The following is a 9,592-nucleotide window of genomic DNA, read 5'->3' on the forward strand; positions in this document are numbered from 1 at the left end:
GCTTCATTCATCTGAGCGTTCAGGAGTTTCTCGCTGCTTTCTATGTGTTTTACTACCATGTAAATAAAATTGTGAAGGGACTGAAGAATTTTGTTTCTGTAAGAAATGTGCTTAAAATAGCAGTGGATGAAGCCCTTGAGAGTGAGAATGGTCAGCTGGATCTGTTCCTGCGGTTCCTGCTGGGCGTCTCACTGGAGTCCAATCAGAGACTCTTACAGGATCTACTGACACACACAGAGAACAGCTCAGAGAGCATCAGGAGAACCACACAGTACATTAAAGAGAAGATCAAAGATGGACATGGACTCTCCACTGAAAGATCCATCAATCTGTTCCTCTGTCTGCTGGAAGTGAAAGATCAGACTCTGTCCAGAGAGATTCAGGAGTTTGTGAAATCAGACAAACACTCAGAGAAGAAACTCTCTCCTGCTCACTGCTCAACAATCGCCTACATGCTTCAGATGTCAGAGGAGCCGCTGGATGAGCTGGACCTCAAGAAATACAACACATCAGATGAGGGGAGAAGACTGATACCAGCTGTGATCAACTGCAGAATAGCTCTGTGAGTATTATAAGGCACAGTGATGCTGGAGTTACTGTATATTTTGTACAGTACTGTATAATTACTATATATATTATTAGACGGGTGGTACTGTTGTCTCACAGCAAGAAGGTCCCCGGTTCAAGCCCCGGCAAGGACAGGATGCCTTTCTGTGTAGAGTTTGCATGTTCTCCCTGTGTCGGTGTGGGTTTACGCTGGGTGTTCTGGTTTCCTCCCACAGCCCAAAGACATGCAGGTTAGGTTAATTGAACATTCTAAATTGTCCCCGGACATGTGTGTAAAGACAAGACTTGTGTATGGATCGACTTGTGTATGGATTAACTGTTTCTTACCATGAATATAACCGTAGATGCTGGATTGGCGTTAAGAAATAAACAAACAATATATGTTATTAGACAAAATAATAATATAGTATTTGAATGTTTTATTTCTGTACTTTCCTGAGTAACATTTCAAGTACAGGGCTCTCAAATTGCGACAGTTGTTTTGAGAATGTGCAAGTGTAACGGAGGCCAGCGGGTAGGTGCTGTGTAAAGGTGCAGGTAAACCTCACTCCCCTGATCTCAAGAAGCGCACTAGCGACTGATGCTAGTGGCTGCATTCTTTAGCCTCCTTGTTAGTGTGCCTGCCTCCCATGCCGGAGACCTGGGTTCGAGACCCACTCGGAACAAGAATGAAGTGTGGTGGTAAGGACCGCAGGGGGTAACACAAATTCAAATTTGACGTGGTTAAATTTTGTGCGAGTGCATGGTCTGCACTGCTCCAAAGCGACTGCTCCATACAGCACGTGTTTCAGAGCCGCGGCACATTGTAGCAGGAGTCAGATTTCACTGATCACATGAAGAGAGGTGCTTTCAGCGTGAGCGCTTCAGGTGTAGAGCCTGGTTTATACTTGCCTCGTCAGTACGAGTGTGAAGGTGCGCTGCAAAAATGACGTGAATATTGAGGAATGACTATGGAGGCTTTTTTTTATTCATCAGTGTTTGCTAAACATTCTGTAATTTATTAGTCACTATATAGTACAGCATGTGGTGTAGGCCTATGCCATGACTCATCTTATTCGTTTTTGTTAATAAACATTTTATGTAAGACAGTTTGTCATTGCAGCCTACTGTTTTCTTGTAGTTGTGCGTTTTAATTAAGAATAACAATGAATCCATCTTTTGTTTTAATCTTAAAAGTGAAAGGTATATAGAAATAAGCAAAACAAACAATTATCTTTTCTTGTAAAACGTGACACAATGATCGCAAATTTGAAAGTGGAAGTGGAAGCACACAAAGCCCAGATTATAACACAGCAATAGAGGAACTCCTGTTCACAAAACTAAAATCACAAATAATACTGATGAAAAAGAACGGGTTGAATGTTGAACACGTTCGTTACCATATAACTATAAACTATGATAAAAGTTCATAAGCATGCATTGATTAATCCCATGTTGTAGAAAAAAAAAGAAATTGCAACAAAATGATGTGCTCGTGCGACCAACTGAGAAAGTTAGTCGCAAAAGAGCGACCAGTGGGAAGAATGAGTCTAGAGCCCTGAACATCTTTTATTATATATTTTGTCCTTTAGATTTGCTGGCTGTAATCTCACTGGACAGTCCTGTGAAATTTTGTCATCAGTTCTCCAATCCTCAAACTCTGTCCTGAGAGAGCTGGATCTGAGTAATAATGACCTGCAGGATTCAGGAGTGAAGCTGCTCTCCAATGGACTGAAGAGACTAAACTGTCAGCTGCAGATACTGAGGTGTGTAAGAACATATAAGAAATCATATAGACAGCCGGTCATGTTTGTAGATCTGACTGTTGATCTGTGTCTGTAGATGATCTGTCTGTGTGTGTGTTTCTGTAGGTTGTCTGGCTGTATGGTGACAGAGGAAGGCTGTGGTTATTTGTCTTCAGCTCTGAGTTCAAACCCCTCACACCTGAGAGAGCTGGATCTGAGCTACAATCACCCAGGACCATCAGGAGTCCAGCTGCTCAAACACAAACTGGAGGATCCAGACTATTAACTGCAGATACTCAAGTATGTGGGGCAGTAAGGTGGTTTTACTCAAGATCACTAATACTGCTAATCTCAGTTAAGTGCAGGGTTAAAAAAATAAATCTGGTCAACCCACCTAATGCAGGTAAAAATTGACTATGGCAGGAAACATTATCAACTCACTTCCCAATTTGGTGGGTTATTAAAAAAATCCTAATTTTACGGAAAATAGCGGTGATTTTTTTCAGGTTGTTTTCTTTTATTTTAAATTGTAGTCAAAACTCTGTAAAATTCTCTCTAAATTGACTACTCTGCTGTTATTTTAGCTATTACCACATTAATGACAAATTACAGTAAATCACATTTTTTTATACAAAAAACATTTCTGTGTTTTTGTACAGTATTTTTCTGTTTTCTTAAAGGGGTCATATGACGTTGCTAAAAAGAACATTATTTTGTGTATTTGGTGTAATGCAATGTGTTTATGAGGTTTAAGGTTAAAAAAACACATTATTTTCCACATACTGTACATTATTGTTTCTCCTCTATGCCCCGCCTTTCTGAAACGCATCGATGTTTACAAAGCTCATCCGTCTGAAAAGCGAGGTGTGCTGTGATTGGCCAGCTATCCAGTGCGTTGTGATTGGCCGGATACCTCAAGCGTGTGACGGAAATGTTACGCCCCTCACCATACTGTGATGCTGTGTCCCGGAGCCAAAACCAGTAAAACCCATTACAAACAAGGCATTTGTTGCATCCAGTGGGGACAAAATTACTGATTATAATGACTTATACTGTCTTTTTACACGTTGCGTTGCGTATCGCGCTGCGTAAACATAAAACCATTTCTGCATTTGTGATCGGAGAAACGACAAATAACAAGCCTACTCTACACTGCTCAAAACTCGCGTTTGAATCATCAGTGTCAAATTCTTTAAATATAAAACAAAATGTACTTACAGTCTGTGAGTCAGAAGCGCCAGACTGTCCTTGCAAAGTTAGAACTGCCCCACTTTATAGAAACAAACACCGGCATTGTAGGTTACTCTCTTCGCTTTCACAACGAAACACACAGCGTCTCCACAACATGGCGCCGGCGGCAACAACAATACTACAGTGAGAATAAAAGTTATGCCTTCTTTCTTTGCATGCACATTTGGGCGGCGTTATGCAAATCTTCCCAGGCGGGCCTTCATTTGATACAGGAACTATTCGAGCCGTTCATGCCAGACTGGGGAGAGAGGTGTTGTAATAATGTAAAATATGTGAAAAATAATGTTTTTCGAACAACCTAGTATGAGAGCCTGTTCTAGTACACCCCCAAAACAAAATCAAGACTTTGTAAAAGAGCATAATAGGACCCCTTTAAACATCAAGAATCAGCACATGAATCTCAATGGTGACAATCAACAAAAAGTTTTTTTGTGACTTTAGTAGCTTGTTTTATGATGTTCAGAGTTGATCTATTTATCTGAATATTTTGTTGATTGTCACCATTATTGAGATTCACACGCAGGTTCTTGATGTCTGTGAGTCTACATGATCTTGTGCAAGTCATTTCTACATAATGATTTTAAAAACTTTCAAAATATCAAAGCAGGACAGAATTTTATGCAGTAGTGTTCTAGAATCATGACTTAAGACTTACTTTATCATTGTCTGAATACAAAGATATTTAGAGTGGCAGTTCTCATAGCAGTAAACATTAAACACATGAAAGCATACATCTTGAGTAACATAAAAACCTCTAGAGCATATTGTACATTAGAATAATATTATAAAATATTAAAATACATATATTACATGTTCTTTCACCATCTTTAATTACTGTTAAAATTGTCCATAATTATTATGGAAAAGTAAAAGTAGTAATAGGAGGTGTCAGGACAGATACAGTTTTTGCAACAAAAAAAAACTGTTCTGTAACCTATTTGTCCTGGATCTAAAAGCCCTGTACCTCTTCCCAGAGGGTGAAGGGACAAACATTCTGTATCCTGGATGAGTGTGATCCATAATGATGCTGCTGGCCTTTGTGAGTAATCGACTGGCATATACAGTATCCAGGCTCGGGAGCTCAGTGCCTATTTTCCGCTGTGCAGTTTTAACCACACAACACAGTTCTTTGTGATTTTTCCCAGTGCAACTTGCATACCACACAGTAATCTCATAGGCCAGTACACTCTGTATAATACAATGATAAAAATTCACTAGGATCTGTGTGGACACATAATAGTAATGATCACATAATAATGTGAAATGCATACACAGACAATATACACATAGATTAGTCAGTGAATCAGGCCACTATATGATGACTGAACCATCATCAATAAGTAAAACTTCCCCTGATCAGATTTTCTTTAGCAGTTTTTGTTATTACAAACATGCCTTAAAAACACACAGTTACAGCAGCCAGAAAAAAAAACTATTATTAAAAAGTCAAGGGTCAAGAGCCCAACTGAAGCAAAAGCTTATCTCCACAACGGTGACTTCAACCTTGATTATTTTCAATAAAACATCAACATCTAAACCTCTGTTAATTCTCAATAAGAAGTTTTATATGAAATAAATAATGTCAGACTGGATTGTAATAAGTGAAGATGCTGAGATCTAGAGAGATCTGTTTGTGTTTCATGTTCTGTTGGGATTTAAAGGGTTTTGGTGTCTGTTTTGTGGGTCACCATTGTGCTGGAGAGTAGAGTCCGTGCTTCAGTCCAGGAGAAGACCTAAAAATATTGATGTTATGCTGCATGTTGCTTTATTTAAAGGCAATAACTGTGTAATTGCTGATGCAGTGATACAGTAGTTACATTCACTCATACACGTGTGCTGTCGCTAGCTAATGGTTGACTACAAGAGATTTATGTTTTACATAAATTATGTTATGTTTCACAATAATAACCCATAAAATATATGTAAAAAAGCAGTGTTTGTTTGTAGAACATTTAAGAAAAAATTTGAATATTTTGCCTTAATTTTAGTTTTTGTTTGGGACATGCTTCTGCCAGTCATTGACCGTTTTTGAAAAAAAACATTCTTTAACCATTATTTCCATTAATGGTAAACATTTGGCACTCTGTGCTGCCATGCATTTCACTGTTTATTTATGTCTATTTATTTACAGTGTATAACTTTGCATGCCATCACTCTGAGATATTCCCCTCTAGGCTGAGCCTTCAACATTAGTATAACGAAGTGTAAAGAGATTTTTACAATTTGCACGCATTGTTTTTTGTGAGTCTAATCGAGCTTTATGGCTTTTCATACTGCACTGTGCCCTGGGTTACTGTAATTCTAAACCCTGTGATTTGGTGACTGGGGTGGGGTTTGCAAAACTTCGCACAATGGTTTTGAGAAGCAGCATTATAATGCATTATAACTGTACCAAATCCTTGTTAATGTACTACATAAAGTCTGTAAGATTGTACATTTTACATCCTAGTCTACATTTTAATATTAGAAACAGTACTAATAGTATTAGTTAGATGCCAGATATACTGTATTATGTATTTTTTAAGCTATGATTTTTAGAATATAGATCACGATTCTCCCACGATTCTGAAAACAAAACATTAGACAACCAAACAACATAATATGTGGCTAATTTACTTGAGTTTCTAACAAAATGTTTTATTTGATGTTATAAATGAGTCTATTTAAAAATATTTATTCATTTAAATTAATTTATGTAATAATTTGAAATGAATGAATGACTTGTTTCATCCAGAGTTTTTGAACGAATCTCTTGAATGAAGGATTCAGACATCAAATACATCTTAACAGTCACTGGTCGCCACCTAGTTGCATAATGTAACATACGATCTTTATTTGAAGCATAACATTAGTTCCAAAGGTCAATTACTCATTTTGATCGGAGCTGCTGCAACATCAGACTCTATATCCGGACTGAAAACTTTTATCACAATACTTTCGTTATTATTTAATGTTTGCAACACAGAAATGTAGCCTGCTGTGTAGACTGTCTGTGAAGCTGTTTCAAACATAAAGCTTACATGATGAGCTATGCTCTTTCTGGATCCAGTCTAAACATTCAAACTCTGTGTTTTATATATGTCTCTTTCTAGTTTGGATCATGCAGAACATTTTAGAATCACACAAGGACTGAGAAAATGTAGGTGTTCCCCTATTACACACAAACAAATACTAACACGTGTAAAACTCTTCTTGTAATTTTCACCTCTTCTTGTGTTCAGACACCTGTGATCTCACACTGGATCCAAACACAGCACACACTCAACTCATCCTCTCTGAGGGATACAGGAAGGTAACTTATGTCAAAGAGCATCAGCTGTATCCTGATCATCCAGACAGATTTGATCATCAGGAGCAGGTTCTGTGTAAAGAGAGTCTGACTGGACGCTGTTACTGGGAGGTTGAGTGGAGCGGCTGGGCCCATATAGCAGTGGCATATAAAAGAATCAAAAGAAAAGGTGGAAGTGACTTTTGGTTTGGATTCAATGATAAATCCTGGAGTCTGTACTGCATTGAAAAGAGATACACTGCCTGGCATGAGAACAGGAAAACTGACATACTGAGCTGTTCATCCTCTAATAGAGTAGGAGTGTATGTGGACGTGTCGGCTGGTACTCTGTCGTACTTCAGCGTCTCTGACACACACACACTCACACACATACACACATTCAACACCACATTCACTGAACCCCTCTATGCTGGATTCAGAGTTTATGAGTCCTCACTGTCTTTGTGTCAGAATAAATGATCTTGCGGTGAGACATCACAACCCTCTACGGACACCTTGGCAATTGAATCGCCATTGGCTAGTAAATTGTTTAGCTTGCTGGCCAGACTGAAATACTAATATATATAATGTTTGTAAAATGGCACAGCTTTTTAAATATCTGAAAATACACTCTTAATATCAGTCAGTCAAGCATTATAATATGATAATCAAGTATTTAATAAAATCAAGTATTTAATAATAGTAGTTTAGTAATTAGAATTAAAACTTGGTAACCATGTATGAATGCAAATTAGTCATTTTAACTCAACTTAGGACTGGTGGTGGTGCTTTTTTGGTCATTCAGTGTTCCTGTAAAAAAAATTGGAAAAAACTATCAATACTGATAAGATATTATTATTATTATACGAATTCTACTAATAAGAAAAATATAAAGCGCACCAAGGATTAACGAGCTTCTGGATTCATGAATATTAATCAGGTTGTGTGCGTTCGCTCGAACTGATTTGCTGAAATCAAAACAGGGACGATAATAGGTGAGCGCCAGCCAATGAGATTGGCGTTTGCGCATTAATTCCGCCCACAACCGGAAAACCCGGCAGTTCTTAAAAGCTGAAGAATTCCAAAGGAACTGTGTTATTTTGACAGGAAAATACAACAAAGTATATCATGAACAAATATTCTCTTTTTAAAACAGTCACAAACTTTTTTTCTTCTTTCTTACATAAAACGTATGCGATTAAATGTTTAAGACCCCAATGTCCAAAAATTTACATTTAAATTTAGCAGACGGTTTTATCCAAAGCGACTTACAAATGAGGACAATAGAAGCAATCAATATCAACAAGAGCAATAATATGCAAGTGTTATGACAAGTCTCGGTTAGCCTAGCACAGTACATGTAGCAAGGTGATTTGTTTATTTTATATATATATATATATATATATATATATATATATATACACACACACACATACATCTGTCACTTAAATCAATTTAATGCAACCTTGTTGAATAAAAGTATTATTATTATCTTACTCCTATTATTTTAAATCTGACTGAATGGTGATGCATCACATTTTCCACAAAAATATGAAGCAGCACATAAAGCACATGAATAAAGTATGCAATTGCTTTGTTTTACTGTTGTTTTTTGCCACCAATTTTATTTGCGTCTTGTGTCAGTAGTAGCACAACAAAAAGAGCACATAAAATTGTTATTGTTACAATTAATAAAAACGAATACAATTGTTACCATTGTTGTGTTTAGCTTGCTGAATGTTGAAGTCTGTGTATGACTCAAGCATGCTCAAATGAAAAACATTGTCACAAATATTAAAGAATTATATCAAAAAGCTTCACAAGGTGTAAGACATTTTTTTATATTTGGTGTAATGCAATGTGTTTATGCGGTATAAGTTTCAAAAAACACATTATTTTCCACATACTGTACATTATTGTTTCTCTTCTATGCCCCGCCTTCTGAAGAACAGTGCCCTACATCAGATAGTGTTGTCACGATACTGGAATTTCTAACTTCGATACGATACCTTGAAAACCTTGAAAATTCGATACCATTTTCGATACCACGGAGTAAAAAACTGCCACAATATTAAGGGGGTAAATATATATTTTTTTAATTTAAAGATGAATATAACAAGTCTAGAACATGACAATGAGGTATATTTTACATGGACAAAAATGTCTTGAGGTAGTGTACTTGTTCAAAAGCCTCTCAAATTGCCATACATTCAAAAACCAATAAAGTGCAAGTAAAAAAAAAAGTGCAATCTTTTGTATTTCCAAATAAAATAAAATCCAATCACAATATCAACAAAAGATACTTAAACTTCAAGCAAAAACAAAATCAGTGCAATCTTATGCATCAAGTAACAAATTAGTAAACAAAATAATTAAATGGAATCCGTTACTGCAATTATATGCAGATTTTCTCTACAGAGGTGAGTGAGATTGACACCCATTACTGTATCCTAAAGTTGTTTTGCAACTTTCAGATTTTGAGCTAGGAACACCAGCATGTCAATGTGCTCCTCTGTAAGTCGTGCCCTTCTTGCACTGCAAATGAGCCCTGATGTACTAAATACACGCTCTGAAGCTGAACTTGAAGCAGAGATGCACAGATACTTCTTAGCAAACTGGGCAAGGTGAGGTAAAGTTGTCTCATGTGTCCTCCACCATGTGAGTGGGTCCTCTTCTGCACTGATTTCAGGCATCTTTTCATATACTGAGAACTCATTTTTGAGTTCCGTTTCTGCACCCTCACCTTCTTCTCTGGATGATGAACCCTCTCCATGTTCACTCT

General features: G+C 37.1%; 1 pseudogene; it reads left to right on the forward strand.

The window, feature by feature from the left end:
* The window catches only part of LOC107674989 (NACHT, LRR and PYD domains-containing protein 3-like), a 10,874-nt pseudogene extending 3,558 nt beyond the window's left edge, over window positions 1-7,316 (forward strand).
* Window positions 7,317-9,592: the final 2,276 nt, after the last annotated feature.

The sequence above is a fragment of the Sinocyclocheilus anshuiensis genome, unplaced genomic scaffold (assembly GCF_001515605.1).
Source record: "Sinocyclocheilus anshuiensis isolate Anshui unplaced genomic scaffold, SAMN03320099.WGS_v1.1 scaffold1484, whole genome shotgun sequence".
In the NCBI taxonomy this organism is placed as follows: Eukaryota; Metazoa; Chordata; class Actinopteri; order Cypriniformes; family Cyprinidae; genus Sinocyclocheilus; species Sinocyclocheilus anshuiensis.